Below are 18,549 nucleotides of genomic sequence, written 5' to 3'. Positions count from 1 at the left end.
GAGGGGGACCTTTCTTTTAGTCTGTGTCAACACTGTGAACAAAGTCCATCATGCCAAATACCTCAGATGCACTTCACCTGCTCTAGAAGGTGAAGAAAGAAAGAATGTATTTTCATGTCTTGTTATTGTCTACTCTCTGTTGAGAATATTTCTCTGACACAAAATGCAACTATAAATTTTAATGCTGTGAAAACCCCATGACTCTCCTTGTTTACTTACTTTAGAAAATAAGATCTCGGTAAAATACCGAAGTAATCATAAAGTTCTGATGTAAGCCCGAAACAAATACTTTATATGAAGAGGCATACTATCCTTATTTACACTGCACCAGAGCTGTTATTTTACAACAGACACACAGAGGAACATCCCCAGAAATCCCCTGGTGAAGTCATCTGAAACCCCTTTCAAAAGAACAATAACCTTCTGCATCAGTACAGCTTCATATTATCTCATGTCTGACTTACAATTAGGACAAAAGCTTCCATTAACTTCATTAAATAGCTATTATCTAAGAATTCCAATGCTTTCATAGCATAACCAATGCTCTTAGGTTATTAATATTTTTTGGTCAAATGGTCTAGTTCAAAGGTACTGCATCCTTTTACGCAATCAACCAGGCAGACAGCAGTAACATAGCCAGATGACAGTAAAAGCATTACCACAGAACTTTAGTATTCATTTCACCAGTTCCATAAATTGCTTCAATTTTATAGATAGATAGGTAATAATTTTAAAACACCTAAAAGACATATTGAATCTAACCCCCAGCCTCCACACATCGCACATAGATATCACTGGTTTTGCAATACACACTTCATATGGGTGTTCTGGGTTTGATTTGTTTTAGGATTTTTTAAATATCAATGAGGTAGGGAACATTTTTTTTCATCTTTAGAATTGCTTTAGTCATGCAGATGATGTCCCTGTCAAAATAGGTCCAAACTTGAACACTGCAAATAAAAAAAGTGACACACAAAACATCACAAAAAATTTCAAACAACTTGATACGAAATCACAGCAATTGCCAAATCAACACGAAGCCACACCTTTCTTTCCCTTGTCAAAGAACCTTTCCCCCCCCTCACACCTCCTGGACATCACAGCCCCCAACTTATCCTTGATCCCAGTGTGCTGCTTTCTTCTGAGCACCATTTCACATCTCTCTAACTGGATGTTGCTCAAACACTCACCACAGCATTTTGTTTGTCCCTCTTGTGCTCTGGAATTCACGAAGGGCTTAGTTTATGCCCTCAAACAAAAAATTCGTTGCTCTACCCGTTCCAAAGCCACAGCACATTGCCTCGCTGGCAGACTGAGAGCTGTCCTGGTTCCTCTCACCCTTGAGGAGGAATGTGCCCATCTTGAATCTTTCACCTCCCGTTCTCACATTCTTGTGCCTCCCTCCGCAGCACAAGAGGGCCCGGCAGCAGTTTTCCTGCTCTGCCTGTGCAGGATGCGGTCACGAGGCTTCCACTCAGGTCAACAGGTTTTCCCAAAAAACACGACAGCATTTCCAGAGCATCTTTCAAACCCACACAACCACTTCCCACTGTGCATTTACCTACCAGGAAAATGATTCTAAGCATCTTTCGCACACACACACCCCAAACAGAAAAAGGAAAAGAAAAGAAGCCACCAGTGACAGATTTTATTTGATTGCGTGTGGTTGTTCCTACCAACTTTTCCTGCCGCTTTGCTCTGGCAGTCAATCTGTTGACTGCTCTCACAAACCATCTTTAACAGTAGCACTCTGGCTCTCTGAAGAAGCAATCCTCACTGAGTGAAATTTCCACAAAATAATACAGTCCATTCCTTCATTTAAAAAGCAAAGACTCACTCAACCCTGAGAATCTTTGCCTAGGACCTTCTCGCTTTTACACAATGCTGAAATTTTAGCCCCAGACTTGGTAAATAGGAGGCAGATTGACTTGTCGCATATCACTAACTGCTGTAATCATCCCAAGTAGAAGAGTAAATATTTTGAAAGGGAAATACACCCAAAACACTCTGAAATAAAATGCAAATCAAGCGTGACTGTGCATATGAGAATCCTGTTAGTGCCTGCCCGCTGGTAATCGGATGCTAGCAAATCACTTTCCCCTATACCATGTCTGTACAAACCAAACCTGACATTCACAGAAATCGAAAGAAAAGATGCACGGTTAAGTCAAACCTGGAGCTTAGGCCACATGGAGGCATCCTGAATTTTTACTGGAATTCCATTTCAGAAGGAGGCGGGGGAAGCCCTCACCATCTGTTCAAGGCACTAAGTATTTGAAAAGAAAGATACAGATTTTATAATTCTCCCTCTTTCTTCCCTTCATTTCCTATACACACCAGTTCTCCCCAGTCTTTAGGAAAAAGGGAAAAAACCTACCAAAACCCAAAAAAACAAATAACAAAAAATACCCCAAAATAGCTAACTGGACGAGTAGAAATCCAGTTTCTCTCTGCTGCAGTCGTTTCCACTGCAGTCACTGGCAGTGCCCCATCAGCCTTTATCAGCCCAAGCAGCTCCCACCTTCGCGTTTCCTAATCCCCGGAGTGCACTATCAACATCCAGTGGAAAAGAAAAAGCAGGAACAGCTCAAGGACATGGAAAGTGAGGAGGCAGCAGCAGAGATTGAAAAAACAGGGCTGCAGCAGCAGTCAGAAGATGTAAGACAAGGGGGTATAAGAAAGACATGGTTGGAATTTTCCTCAGCTGGTCTTTTGGTGGTCTGTTTTAGGAAATGCAACAGGAATTTCTTCTAAAATGCTATAAATAAGACAATAAGGTGAGTAACTCTGCACTGAGCTCACCTTCTGTCGCACATTTCACTGACTCTAAGATAATGGTCTAGGAAGAAGCTTACACACATAGATTAACATTTTTATTTTACAAAACTCTTCTATGTGTATCACTGAATAGGTATTTCCATGTAGCATTAAAAAAAAAAAAAAAAAACACAAAAACTGTTACTAAAGCATTCCCTAGATTATATTAGTATGTTTCCATACCTCAAAGATTCTTACCACCACGGCACCAATGCAACAGAAAAAGCTATTATAAAATGCATAGTTGATTAATAACATACAGCAGAGTAGAGAAACGACAGTGATCAAGAACAAAAAGGCCATATCAGGAGACTGATGCCTGAACTATTCATTTTCTAAGAATTAATGTATGTATTTTACATATTCCTAGAAAGCAGAGTTGTAAGCACTGTTCCAATATAGCAAGATCCAGACGAATAGAAAAATAATAAAAAAAAGTTCAAGCGTATTTTCCTTGTACTAAAAATCATAAAATTTACATTATATTCACATCTGCACATGCATCTTCTTTTATGTGCAAGTTCATTATGAAAAAAATCACCTAAAGATCTGAAGATTATAAAACTAATTAAATATCAGATCCACACATCTTCTAGTTTCAGTTCTCCAAAATGAATGAAGTTATGACTGCAGCAGCAGTCAAATACAGCTCACTACCAATTCCCACGTTACTGACCGCATAACACTTAACTGAAGCCTCTCTCGGGGACTACGTACCACACTCTGCACCCGAGTGAAATTCCCACATACGTCAGCAACAGTTCCACACACAAGGAATGTCATTGACAGTTCCAGAGGCATGAATTTGTCTTGGTCTAAATCCTAATGTAACTCCCTCAGAGTATCAGTAGGTTAGAAGCTGCCTGCATATGCTTTCTACACATCTGCTGTGAGGGCCATAACACAAATGTAGCTTAGGGAAAATACAAAGAAAATAAACTTGATAAATTTTGCCAACATACCCACACTACTGGAGGTCACATCTCAATAGTCAGCATTACAATGCATTGATTTTACACTATACATCATTTTTTCTTCAAAACTTCAAAGTATAGGAAACATTGCTCAGTCTAACTCACCATTTTCAGAATAAGTGAACTTTAAAAAAAGTAATCACTGGAGTCTGACAGCATCAGCCTTCCTCATTTACTACTCCCTTGCTTTATCATATTCTCCTTTGCAAGTTCAGATCCACAGAATAACACACGGTTGTTTGATAGTGTTTGGCATTCATTAATTTTACTAGCCCAGAACACTTCAGTGGTTATTAAATACCTATCTTACTGAGCTAAAATTGCTTGGATTCCTTTGTAATGTAAATTTTTGTACTGTACACCTAACAGGGTAGCACTGGTCTATCTCATTAGTTCAGACAACCTATGAAATACTGGACAATATTTCACTTAGATTCATATAACATGTCACAGAATTGTAACTCCTACTAAAAGGATTAAAGAAATGATGTCATACAAGGCTATACTGCATTATTTATAAGCACTATTATTTACAAGCATTATTTACAATGACAAGTAGTGCATACAGAATAATTTATGGGAAATGGTTTTTTTTCCATTAAGTGTGATCACCAATTTCACAGAAGTACAATTCTTGGAAGCAGACTCCCAGTGAGAATAGTCACACTTTCGAATAAGAGGTAATATCGTTCCCATCTTATCCAATATTTAAATTTAAGATAGCAGACCTTAAAAAATTGTGACAGTAACTGCTTTGCTTAAATATCTTCACAGATGAGCACAGAAGGCATGCAAACATAACCAAAGTATTATGTTTTATTCTAAACTAAAATTATCTCAGTATTTTGCCCTTTTTCTTCTTGTAGCATTATTGTTTTAATGTCTTGGTCTTGTATTATAAATCTTAAGTTATTTTTTAGACTGCAGGGAGACATTCTGTGGCTTGTGGTAAGGGTATGCAAAATTGATGCTTAGTGAACCCCATCTGAATGAAGCATCTATGACATGGTTTCCTGAGGCTGTAAATGACTAGACACAATCATCCATGTGATCCATTCCAGGTCCGTGCTCCCACTGCTATATTAGTCAGTTATAAGAGGATGAATACGGTGATGTTGATTTTTTTAATAATAATAATATTGTAATATACAGTCAATTATTTAGTAATAATACATACACACACAGACTACCAGTTACGTACAAACTCCGCTTCTGTTAGGCATATGATCTAGATAAAAATAACATTTCTGTCAAGTTTTGGACTTCAACCAGAACTAATGTGATCCCAGTTAGGGTTAGTCACTTGTTTGGGAATTGTTTCTCTACTTACCACCTCAAAACTTCAATTCCTGTAAGTTATTGAACTGTAATAGATACCTTATGACAGCTAGAAATTTAACCATGTTCGCAACATACAATGAATGTTTGCTGGCATACTCAATATGTAGTCAATATAAAATTATATAGAATGTATGCATACTTGTATACACACAACCATGTTCTAAACGGACAAAGTCAAGGTTAACTATTCTATCTTATTTTTTATTAGATTATGATTAGAAGACTAGCAAACACAGGAAAACAAAAAAATCTAAACATTTTAAAAGAATTTTTAAACCATGTTTTTATTTCTAATAATTCTTTAAATGAGTAAGTTTACCCAAGAGATGTGATTCATTAGACTGTTATGAAGTTTATCTTTTAAATAATTTTAAGTTTACTATGTTCTTTTTATTCACAAAGAAATACAACCCATTTCCAATGGATGATTAAGTCATTCTTCTACTTGTTATTATACTCATACCAATGAAACATTTAACACAGATACCATAATGTTTTTAAGGACAGATACGGGAAAAGATTTAGAGAGTTGAAACAGAATTTAGGTATAATATAGGCATTAAATCCCCTAATAACCTGACTCTCCTTTCTCTTGCTTGCTAATGCTGCCTTTCACTTCCCACTGGAATAGTCTCATGTGCTTCAGCATTGATGGATACAAAGTAATACACATGGAAAAAAAACCTCTTAGCTGTACACTTAAAGTGATAAGCAGTGAGCTCGTCAGTGATGAGTTATCACTCAGAAATGAAATTTTGGAATTATAATCAGAAAACACCAGATCAGTGCTTAGCAGCATTCAAAAAAAAAGTATTCAGAAAGGAACAGAGAATAAAACAATTTATTCCATTGTATAGATCCCTGGTATACTTGCATTTTGAATAACATATAGTTTTTGGATTTTCAAATTGATTAGAGTCGAACTGGAAAAAGAGAAGGGCAAAAAGATGGAGCAACCTGTTCATAAGGAACAAAAGATTATACTAGAATTCATCTTCAAAAAGAAGCAATGGGATATGGGAGAGATCTGTAAAATAATAAATATGTATAGAGTGTTGGAGCCTGGAGGAATGCTCTGTCTATTCTTATATTCTTCCCTTGGTAATCACTGGTAGGGGACAGCACACTAGTCCAGACAGACTTCCAGTCTCACCCAGTAAAGCTATTCTTATGCTTCTGAGAAGAGGGATGAAGAATGATCCCATTCACCTGTCCGGCTAATAGTGCCTTTTCTTGACGTGGATATGAACAAGCCACAGTGAAGTTTAAGGACAATGTGCAGAATATGACTCCACAAAAATAAAAAGTCCAGACAAAACTGGTTAATAGTAATGACTTTGCTCTGAAAAAAAGTAAATGCTACAATGTTTACTACGCTCTGTACTGTGTGTGTTCACTCGCCACACATACAGGACGTACTTCCCATAAACATTGGGGCACACAAACGACAGGTTTTACTGGCAATATGTATAGCTTTCAAAAATAACTAGATAATAACTAATGGAAAACATCCCTGTAAGGTCTAGTTGTGCTTGCAGTCATTTACGGAATCCCACTGCAACTATATTGAGGAATGGAATCTGTATTATCAACTCTTCAGAAGAATCCATCTATTATACATATGATTCTTCTCCATGAAAAACTTAACAACAATATTTAAGGTCTTCACATTATGCTGTTTACATCCATTTTTAAGGTATTTAAGGGTATTACGGGGCATTTAAAGTATTAAGACAGAAAGGATACACTGACAGGAACTGTCTTTCTTTCCCTTCCCTCCTTCAATTCCAAAAAAAAAAAAATATTCAGTGAAATTTATGCAGAAACAATGACAACATTCTTGAAGACAAGGTAAGACTAAGTATTATCTTCCCTTCTACAACACCCACAGGTTGAAAATCATCACCACAGCTGTTCTGCCTTCAGGTGCTTGATTTTTGAACAGTTTAAAAATCTCTCCAAACTTTGTGCTTTTCACAAGGAATTTCTCTTTAAACAGCCTTACCATTTCTTGCATATCCCTAAAACATTTAAATGGATGTAGTAGATACTGGTTTTAAGTGTTCAAGACATTTAGATTCTATAAAGAAAGTAGACATACAGTTTCTATTTATAGAGGTTTTACACACCTCTGGAAGTGTCAATGCATCCCTCAAACAGAGAATTGGGACTCAGTCAGCCTAAACAGCATGAAAATCAATTTCGATATCAACATGCAATAATGAGCTACACATGTGATTCATATTCATATGTTAGTATCATACATGGTTCCCAACATACATGTTGATATGAAAACACAAGGTTCAGAAAGTACAGAAGATCTTCATATTGGGATACACGTATCAACTTCCCTGGAGAGGAACAGCATTTTATTCCTCCATGGGTTAATAATTTCCTCATAGTTTAAAAGAGACGGCACCTGCTCTGCCAAACACATATTTGCATTTCCAAAGAATGAGAGCAGTAAACAAGACAAGGGGAGGAGTGCTGAAACTTTTCCTGAATAAATTAAAGATTAATAATCTCTAAAGGGAAGGGATGAAGCATTTGAATCTGAATGAAAACTGCAGAACATGCCAAGAAATATGTACAAGAATTGGCAAACTTTTCCTGTTTGTGATGCTCTCCAGTGAAAGTTGGCCAAGAACGTAAATAATGCAAGATGAACCAGACCTTGATCTCACAGCAAATCTAAGGAGTTGTACCTTGTCAGGATACATAGAAGATTTAGATCTGATTTTAGTACAAGTAAAGAAAGAAGGAATATCTTTCAGTTCTGTAACTGCTGTTTATTTTGGATTTTGCTAATAATGCTTTTATTTAATTTTATCTTAAGATAGTAGATTAATTGAGGATGAATTACAGAAGTGTTCAAGGTTTCTAGATGATGAAAGCATTACTCCACCCCCACAGCAGTGGTTATCCTTTTAGTTAGGGTCCTGGAGTAATCATGCAGAATTCACTGTCAATACATCATCGTGTTAGGATACTGAAAGGGTAATAGGCCATCTCTTCCTCTAGCTGGACAGCATTTTGAGAGTTGTTAATGTAGGATCGGAAATGAAAAAGCTTCACTGAATGACCAGAGTTTATCAGGAATGTGCCCTGAACTGAAATAAGGTCAGAGGGAGTACGGCCCAAACCCTGAAGGAGTGCTCTTCAAAAGTATAAGATCTTTTATATGGTTCGTATATTCTTATCTGTTTCCTCTACAGCTACCTGCTCGTTAAACTACACTGAAATATGATTGAATATGTTACTGTTATTTGGAAAAGTGTATTTGTGTGATTCTACAAATTCTTCTGTCATTGACAGATGATCTACCCTGACCTCCGGCTCATCAGACCTGAAAAAGAACACACAGAAATCCTTACTAGAGACTTGAATTTCCTCTTGTTCATTAGAGGTACAACTAGATGTAAGCACTGGATCATCCATCAAGATTATTTTTCTCAACACCAACAGAGACATGTAAAAAACACCATACCGGTGCACTGCGTAGTACAGGGTAGAAAAATATCTTGATCACTCATACAAGTAACCTCACAAGCTGTTTTTGTAGTTTCTGGATGCCTAAATTATTTATAGGAAACAGTCTTTGACAGAATATAAAGCTTTTCTATGAGTCATTATTTTGAATTCACAAAGGCAAAAAAATTTCATAACTGAATATGGTATTTTACTATGTAAGGAACACCAAATAACCACTTGGCATTTTAAATTTAAAGAGGAAGTAAATGAATATTCTTATCAGAGTAATCTACTGTGATTAACAACACCTAATCTTCAAAGCTAGGAGGTCTCCTCAGGATTCCTCCAGCCATTTTATTTTTATGAAGAAACGGTTGTGGCAACAGCGCTAAGCCTAACAAAGGGCAGTACGAAGTTTTATCTCTCTTATATAAAAGGCTTGATTTCTTTGACAGAGAAGGTTTGAATTCTTTGACAGAGAAGTTGTAAGGTTGTTTAAACACAAACCTTTTCATGAGTGCTTTTAAAGTAAAAAAAGGCAAAATGACCCACTGCCCCTCCTGAGCAGAAGTCATTGTAGTACTATACAATTTTAAATTTACAACAGCATATGAAGATAAACCCGGGCACAGCCATAGTAGTTTTTCAATGTGTGTGACATGTAGAGCAAAGTAAAACTGAACTCCTGAGCAAGCCTTCGTGGTTTCTAATTAAATCCAGAGTTTCAGAAAATTCTGTAATTTTATTTTCCGTTAAGAAGTGTTACTGGAATATTTTCTACCAATAAGGAATTAAGACAGAGGCTTTTTTGATAAAAGTATATCATAGCCATTTTTTTAGGACACGAAGAAAAATAGAAATTCTCCAAAGTACTTGTTTATTTAGATATATTTAAAAATAGGTCCTTTGATATTTAACTTTTGGTATGTGGCCCATTCTAAGCAACTATTTTTAAGGCTATTTTACTTTGTGTTTATTTTCAGTAACGCATGGAGAAGATTTGATACATTCTTAGGAGTTCAATTCTCCCTTACACTTTTCCTTCTAGTTGAGAAAATAACCAAGGGTACAATTTATCTCACCCAAAGCCGGATGCCTTAAAATTAGACCTTAAACTGTGAAAGAGTCATCCCAGCCAGGCACCCTTTATAATGAATTGAGAGACCTGGATACATCCAGAATGTACTTCAACTGATCTATATAGGATGCTCATCTTAAAATTAAAATTTCCCTCAGCAGGTGCTTTTGTGTTTCCATTAGCAATCACAGGAGAGACAGAAGGTAACCAGATGGTATTTAGATACTGAATATAGCACAGATTAGTCCCATTTATGTATATTTTGAACATTATCAAAATTTTTAACTCTAAATGATGACTAAATTATCAAAATATGAAGAAATAACCAAAGTAAAAACCTTGAGTAAAAAAATTCTAGAGTACAAGGAAGCAGCATCTCGGCTATATAAAAGAGCTTTATCCAAGTTTTACATTTCTAATCCTAAAACGTTTCCATAGAATTCACTAGCTTAAATTCTCTTAAATTTTAGAAAAAGATTTTCTTTGAAGACTAACTTTGGGAAAGAAAAAAAAAAAAAAAGAAAATAATAACAGTAACCATTACATTCCCTTTTGCATGCTTAATTTATTCCTGTCTGTAATCACATATTTGGCTGTTTTCATCTACTTCAATATCAGTTTGTTTGGCTATTAATTCTGTTATCTCCCTTTTTTAATTTTTCTTTTCTTCATTCCTTCCTCCCTTCTTAAGTACATCTTTCTTATCCTAATATTACCTCCCATTCGGTTGACGAATGCAACCATTCAGGCAGGAAACATGAGAAAATCCACAATTAAAGAGGCAAAAGATTCCAGAGGGAAAAGCAGCAGACTCTTGATTCTTGGGATGCAGTGGTTCATACCGCTTATGTCTAGGCCATAGCCTCTATGTACCAGATTTGCAAGACACCACTTCTTTTCCTTTCAGAAGACAAGACAGGAAAGCCTGCTGATTTCACATCATCCACGATTCTTCCCTGGGCCAATATAGCTCCCTTACTATTTGCCATTTCTACCTTTTGCTTAAATTTAGCTTGTCAACCATCTAGGACCACAAGCATACAAACATGTAACTGCGTGAAAAAGCCACATGTACTTCCACAGCGTTCAGGATTGATTTCAGGTAATTTCCAAACTTGAACCAGTGTAAGTATCGGAAGTGTCCACCTGCACACACATTTGGACCAAACAGAATAAATTTGACTAGCTGCTTTTCCTTAATGCAACATGGTTTAGAAGACAAAGGAAAAAAGGACCAAGTTTCTATTATCCGTGTGAGTTCTCCACGTTCCCTGAATAAACCACCACTGCATTAGAATCCTTCATAATGTCCCACAAGACAACCCAAAAGGGAAGCAAAGCACCATTTCACAGCAGAAGGCTCACAGTTTGATGTACACAGTGCAACGTAGACTTTTGTGAAAACTGCATTATGTATCTGTTGGGATTCTTCCTACTCTAAGGACTAGAGAGTCAACTACTAATTGCTACTACTGAGCACTAGACATCCCGTTGAACATATAACAAAAAAAATGACAACAATTTCAAACCAAGTAATCCAAATGTGGCTGAAAATCAAACTGGGGGAAAAAAAATTCATGGCATTTAACTAAAGATTTCTGCCAGCATTTATAAAAGGTCCATTCCTGAAAAAGTCCTTAACAGACAAGAAAGAAGTATCTAGATGTCATTTTATTAACAGTTTATTATAGTAAATTACAAACATTATCTAAAAATAAAAAGTTAATCTGTCCCAGCAATTAGAAATCTAATTAGTAACATTGAACTGACAAATGTGTTTGCAAGTTTGCTTTTCTTTGTTTTATTTATTTTTTAAAAAATAGTTTAGGGCAGCACAATGGTGTCAGAGTTGTACATTTACATTCCAAACTGGTGTTAAGGGGTTGGACAAGAAATAATTAAACAGCCTCCAAATACTCACATTTGTTAAGCTTTTAAACTTGTGGCAAACTAACTAAACAAGACTGTATCCCCTCAGGGCTAAACTACTGCAAACATTATTTTCTTCAGAAACAATTAAAAAAAGGAAAAGGTGTTCTACATTGCACAAAGCTGTTTTACTGGGTGGTTCGGGACAGTTACTTATCATTATTTCAAATAAATAAATAAGTAAATAATTAAAAATGTTCTTCTCAACTTCTTAAATTGGCCTCAATACCTTACCTGCATCAGATCATTTCTATCCGTAGTAAGAGCATCATTAGTGTAATGAAAACTAGGTCAGGTTGACAAACTGATGGTATCAGTTTCAAAGCCCAAATTCACATCTTTTTCCACTCTTGTAGACAAGGTATCAGAAATAACTACAGACATCTAATTCTTTTCAGTGCGACCCAGCGTGTCACTTCTTAAGCTTTCCTCCAGTACTGTGAATTTGTTGGTTCAGCTATAAAGCTAGTCCCCAAAGAGAAAATTATTAATAAAATGCTGTTATGAAAAACTACAATTATGGGCAAATAATTGTCCTAAGTCTACTATTACTGTTACTAATTATTTTGTAAGTGCTGCAGGAAACAATGGGCAAGAGTTGTCCTGACTGAAGAAACTCAGAACTGAAGGTCAACAGATCCTTCATGGGGAATTCTTCTCACAGAAGAATTTAACCTTTTATACCATCTACTATTGATTAAACTGGCTGTGAAATGCTATAATTCCTACAGAAAAAGACTTAGAACTCATTCTGCGCAGGTAAAAAAAAATTGTGAATGATATCCAGAGCAAAGTCCAGTCCGTTTTATTGATTTATTTTTTGTTTGAGACAATGGGCAACTGCTGAAGTAGGTTGCAGACTTCACTTGATAGCGACAAGAAGTAGGGAGCTGGGATCCAAAACTAATGCTTTCAGGAGGCCAGCATCCTGTTCTTCAATAACATTGCACTCTGTTGATGTCTCCCAGACTTCGCATCATAACTTTAAAATAAACATAGATGTCTTTCCCAAGTACCTTCTCCTTTCCAGGTAAAGTCTGGATGAAATTCTTTTGCTCCTGGACATCAAACTACAAAACAAGACCTGTTCTTTCCATTTTCCTCTCCCTTATGATTGTTGTCACTCTTTCATAATTCTAGATACAGATGGGAACATTTTGTCACAACAGTCCACAACTCTCACCATGACAAAAGATGAGAAGATACACTATGAATACAGATATCATCACATGAAGTGCTCTTTACGACTAAGTTAATTTTAACCAAGGAAACATCAGAAATAATTGAGGCTTTAAAAAGACTTGTTAAAATTGTGTGCAGAAGGTGTAACTTATCAATGATCTAATCCATAACAAGGATTCTAAGGTCGTAACAATTCAAAGAGAATGAAACATTATGCATCATCTGTATATATGCTGTTAATATTTATTAATTTAATTACAAAACATAACTTAAATCCATTATCTTTCATTCTATAGGTGCCATTCACAAGAACTCAGTGCTACTGTCATACAAGCACAAAGCAAAAGAAGTCCAGTCCAGCCATCCAGCTGACTAACTTTGAAGTTTTCCAATGTTGACCCACTACTACCTTTACTCCCAAATGTGCTCTGTTTACACTCTGCTTTATCAAAATGCTGCTCTAGCAGGATTCCCACAACATCTTACCATTCCCTTCATTCCTGTTCCAGTGATCTCATCCCATTGGCAAGAGGTACCTAGGCCTGTCCCATAAAGTGTCACCCAAATGACACTTAGTTCCAGAGCAGAAATGGTACAGAATCTCCTTATAAAAAAAAAAAAAATATGGTGTCTAGTGCTCTTCAAAACAGATATTAACTTTGTTACTTTCAAACTCCATAAACTCTTAAAAAATAAATTATCTGTTCATTTATGCATTGCTACTGAACACTGTTCTTTGAATGTTCGAGACACAGGTGTTTACAAAAGATTATTTCAGTTTGTAAGTAACAGTTCATATATATTTCTTTTTCCTAAACAAACATAAGAAAGTGTATTTTTTCCTAAACCTGCTTATAAGCAGCAACTTCTGTTGTTTGCAGGCACCTAAATTAGATTAACAGATTTGGGCCCCAAATATTTCAAATTCATAGCACAAAATACCTCACTCCACACACATTTGACTGTTGAATAATTGTTTCAGGACTTCCCTGCCATCATAAACAACAAAGTCCTTCCACCTTGACAAATGAACAAGGGACAACATGCGCCCCAGGAGGAAAGCATTGCTTTGTGATGCCCCATGTTTCCTGATGCTTGTTTTCATTCTGTACCAGACAGGCATTTCAGGCTCTGAACTGGATTATCACTTTGGGAGAAACAAATAACTTATTTCCTGTCATTTTATCCATAAAGCATAGCACAAGTTCACTCATTTGGAAATACATATTAAGTTCTTCGTATAGATCTTTTTTGGATGTATAATGACGTTTTAATATAAGTGGAAGCATTATACCATTCAAGTGCGAAAAACAAAAACTATTACCTTGCTACATTTGGTCATTTGACCTAAATGGGAGTAGAAGAAATGTTTATTGGCCTTAAAAAAAAAAAAATATACTATTTCTCCTGCAACAATTAGTGTTTTTCCCCATCCTGCTGCATTCCCTTTCCTATTTTATGATATGGATTTTAAAAGCTTATTCCATCTGCTTTCTAAAGTTACATCAACCACATAAAACTGCTTTTGAAAATTAATAAAGTTCTCACTAAATTTGTAGAAAAGCAGTAAAATAGAAAGAAGAATTAACTGAAGATCCTATAAGCTGCTTGTTTAGCTAGGGGGAAAAAAATACTTATAATACAGTAATCTTCTGAGAAAACCTTTCATCCATTTCAAAAACAGGATACTCACAATGAAAAATGTAATTGCATGCACTCCTGACAAATAAAACTCTTTTCAACAAAATGAATCGGAACAACACTGGACCACACAAAACAAGAATAAGCTGTATCTAAATTGACTTCAGACATCCAAAAGTTTTGTAGAGGATTTTTAATTCTTCCTTCAAAAGACCCTTAAAGAGACAGTCTGTCACATCAACACTCAAAGTTTCAGCAGACCAGCCTTCAAAGCATAAGTTTGCAGTTGCATCTTTTGTTTCCTGCACTCGCTATGTTCTCACCCACACTGCATGCTTCAGCAATTCACCGTTTGGAAGCCAGCTATCAATGAAAGCCCGGGCAGCATCAGGACATTGACTGGGGTTGAGCGAAGTGATGCTGGTCAACGAGACAAATCGGCATTAACTAGAAACCAAAGCCACGAGTCGTGACAAATTCAATACAGCACGGTTAGCTACAACTTTCTGCCTAGTCCCTCCACTACGTCCATACACACACCCGTACATACACGGCCCCCCCAGTTCCGCGACTGCAACCAGTTCAGCCGCCCAGCGACTCGCGAACTTACTGCAGTGCGATGCAGGAGGAGGAAACGCACGGCCCTGGGATGCAAGAGAGCCCGGCGCCCTGGGCAGCCGCGGGAACCGGCCATCCAGCCGGGCGACCGCCAGCGACGGCGCCACCGCCGCCAGCCCCCCCCGCCCGCCGCCGGCTGCCGCAGCCCAGCGCGCCCGGCCCCGCGGGGCCACCGCCGCCCGCCGCCCCGCTCCCCGCCGCCCTCCGCGGCGCAGCGCGGATCCGGGCAGCCGCCCCCTTCTCCTGGGAACAGGCAGCCACGGCCGGGCCGCGCGGTTTTAAGCGGCTGTGCGCCAGCACATCTCCCACCCCCTTTCTGGCCGGGCGGCAGGGGGGAGGGGACAGGCGACACACGCACACACACACGCACTCACTCTCCCGCACGCAGCCCCTCCCGCCCCCCGCGCAGCTGCGGTACCTGTTGTCCGGCGCCTGCATCCTCCGGGCGCTGCCCGCCGACTCCGCCGCCCCGGCGGTGCGGCAAGACCCGCGCACTGCTCCGCACAGCTCCGCTCCGCTCCCCCTTCTCCACCCGCCCCCCGGCGCCGAGAGACGCTGCCCCCGCACCCGCGCAACACTTACCCAAAGTTTACCCGGTCTCCCCGCCAGCGGTAGCCGCGCCGGACTGCCGGTCGCCCTCCCGCCCGCTACGAGGCAGCGGGGCTGTGAACAGCGGCCGCGCCCGCGCAGCCGCGGGGGCACGGAGGGGCTGTGCGCGGCCCGCCCTGCGCACCTGCGCGGCGCCCGCCCTCGCGTACCTGCCGCCCGCGGCTGAGCGCGCTGGGAGAGGAGGCGGCGGTCGCGGAGCGGCTCCCACGCAGGTGCGCGGGCACTGCGCCCCGGGGTCCGCGGCTCAAGGGGCCGGGGGAGGCTGCTCCCGCGCCGCCGCGGCTCCGGCCGGTCCGCGACAGCCGCTGTGGCCCGGCAAGGCTGGCCCGGTGACCGGCTCCGCGTCCGGGAGCCGCTTCAGCAGCTGGCAGCCGTGCCCGGCCCGAGAGCCTCCATTTGGCCGTCCCTGCTGAGGGACCTTCGCGAATCTCACTGCTCGAAACGCTGCCCTGTTCCCCCCGCTGTCCTCCAGCACGTGTTTGGGAATCTTTCTGAGGGTAGCAACAACACAGCTAGGGCCCGTAAGAATTTGCAGATTTACTCGGAAAAGAAAAAAGAGGAAACAGAGTAGCAATGGCAGGAAAATTAATGTATTTATGCCAGTGCCTCCCACTTACCAAGACACAGAACAAGGGCGCAGATTGAACTTTCGCTGACAACTTCCCAGTGTGTGTGATGGCAATTTCTCTTGACCACAAGAAATTCCCCTGAACCACTGGCAGATTTATAAGCAGTGCAAACACTGCCAGACTTCCACCTGCACCAAGTCTTGGGTGCCATTCCCAGGTTAGCCTCAGAACATCAGCTGGATCCTGATGGCTTGGTTAACTCTAATGACCGTTAATTCCTGTCTAAATTAACTTTGTCGGTATATGGCACTAAAAAGATTTTAGCTTTGAAGAGTGTTTTGGGCAATATAGGTGAAAATTTAGCATACTGCTAATAGTTTTATACAAGAATAAGACCATAGAAATATGAAAATACAAAACATTTTACCAAGATTTTTTGTTTATTTTGTAAATGCATTCATTTTTCCTTTCTGAAATCTGCACTTAAAGTGTTTAATTTTCACATAACACACAGGTGCTAGAAATTTTTTGAATCCTCTTTATTTTAGTAACCATGTAAAACCTTGCCAACCCGATTTTGTTTATAGAGGTTTTTGCTTTCTTAAAGGAGAATTCCTTAATTCACCTAGCGTACTGTAAGTGGCTTCCTCAGACTATATGGTATCTATTGTCTGTAAATTGGGTTCTACACAACACAGTAAAAGGCATTTAACTGTTTTGGACTAGCACATTTCCAAACTTCATTAACACTCCAGCTTCTTGTTTAACAAAGGAGTTTGAATATTTAGATGAGCTTCAAGTGTAGAAGTAAATGTATTTTTATGTTATATAATGCAATAAATAGTGTATGGTATAAATATGTAAGTGATAGAAAGGCATTCACAACTGAAATTTCAGTGTGATATAGTTTTGATGATCCTTAATAAGCTCACTATCTATTAAAAAAATCCATTCATCTCTTCATATGCACACAAAATCAAAATATACAAAGAAGTGTCTATATCTTTGGAAAAATGTGTTCTAGGAGGTGTAGTATCACACGCATTAGCCTTTAAATTCAGATCCAGTAGTCAACCTTATAAATATCTTTCCAAATAGCAGCTTCATGGTAGCACATGACGAGTACTTGGCTTTAGTCACCTATGTTTAATATATTGCTTTCCCTTTAAAACACTGATTTCAAGAGATTCTTTTTCTCCCAGGGAAGGAATTCAGTCCCAGTGTATTTGAGCCTCAAGTTACTAAATATGGATCAAAACACTGAAGTACAGTGACTAGTTACTTAATTGTGATAAATCATTCCAGTACAACACAAAAATTTTACAGGCCTTGTAATAAAATGCTTGATCTAGTGGTTTGGGGAAGGGGGCCTGGTTTTGATTGACCAGATTGCCTTAAAAATTGGTTTCAAGCACTCTCAGTTATATAAGGTCATATTAAAATGACAATTGCTAGGTAAAATTATGTTTCACAATTACAACCATTTTTTAATACTGTGTATATTCACTTATACTCACTTAAGTGAGTCGTATACTCACTTAAGTTGGGCCTTTACTGTTCCCTTCTGCTGTATATTGGAACAGTGTCCAACTTCAGTTCCTATTGAAAAGAAAAAAATCCAGCAAGTTCATGTGCAGTGTGGAATGACAACTTCACTGACATTTGTAGCTTTAAAACACCAAAGTTAAATTTGAGGTCTCGTGACACAAGTAGGAAAATTAACCCCTTCATTAAACATTTGATTTGCCCTAGAAAAGCAGCAATCATTACACAGGCCAAAGCCAACTCGCTACAGCAGAGCTGTGAAAGATCAACATAAAAGATGTCAAACTAAAGGGACACCAACATTAAGATTTTTTGTTTGAACTGAAAAATACTTAGGAAGATTGCTATCCACATGGCTGGCCTCAGAAACATGGTTGTAGTACGTGCAGTTTTGAGAATGGATCAGGGATGGGAGATAGATGAAACATGGCTGATGGCTAAGAGCTGCTTCCTCAGCATGAACTCAGTGGCAGTGTTTGGGAGCAGCACGTCCATGTAAGCAGCTTTGTTCTGGTTTCAATGCAAAGCTGTGTCCTGTTCTAGAAGCAGTATGCTGCCCAAACTCTATATGCTCCTGTCCTCTCCTCTTTTAATCAAGCTCCTACCATAAACAGATTAAAATATGCAGAAAAGTTTGTCTCTTAACAGCTCATTCCCTCACAGCAAAGAAAATAACAGATGTCTAGAATCCACAGCCAGAATTTTAAATATTAAACTTACTATACTATAGCCTTAGATCTGTGTTTGGATATTTAAATAAATTATTTGTGTTGCT

At 38.8% G+C, this 18,549-nt stretch overlaps 1 protein-coding gene across 4 annotated transcripts in view; it reads right to left on the bottom strand.

Annotated features, from left to right (window-relative positions):
- The window catches only part of DGKB (diacylglycerol kinase beta), a 365,173-nt gene extending 349,082 nt beyond the window's left edge, over positions 1-16,091 (bottom strand). Inside the window, exon 1 of one of the 4 annotated variants that reach the window (XM_075143655.1) lies at positions 15,810-16,091. The gene's annotated coding sequence lies outside the window, so the exon portion shown is untranslated. Of the gene's footprint in view, positions 1-15,043; positions 15,200-15,633 lie in introns of those variants that run through there. The other 3 variants (XM_075143653.1, XM_075143652.1, XM_075143654.1) reach the window with 3 other exon arrangements.
- Between the last annotated feature and the right edge of the window lie 2,458 nt (positions 16,092-18,549).

The sequence above is a fragment of the Calonectris borealis genome, chromosome 2 (genome assembly GCF_964195595.1).
Source record: "Calonectris borealis chromosome 2, bCalBor7.hap1.2, whole genome shotgun sequence".
Taxonomy (NCBI): domain Eukaryota; kingdom Metazoa; phylum Chordata; class Aves; order Procellariiformes; family Procellariidae; genus Calonectris; species Calonectris borealis.
Note: the sequence above shows the minus strand (reverse complement) of the source record. Positions and strands in the feature narration are given on the sequence as shown.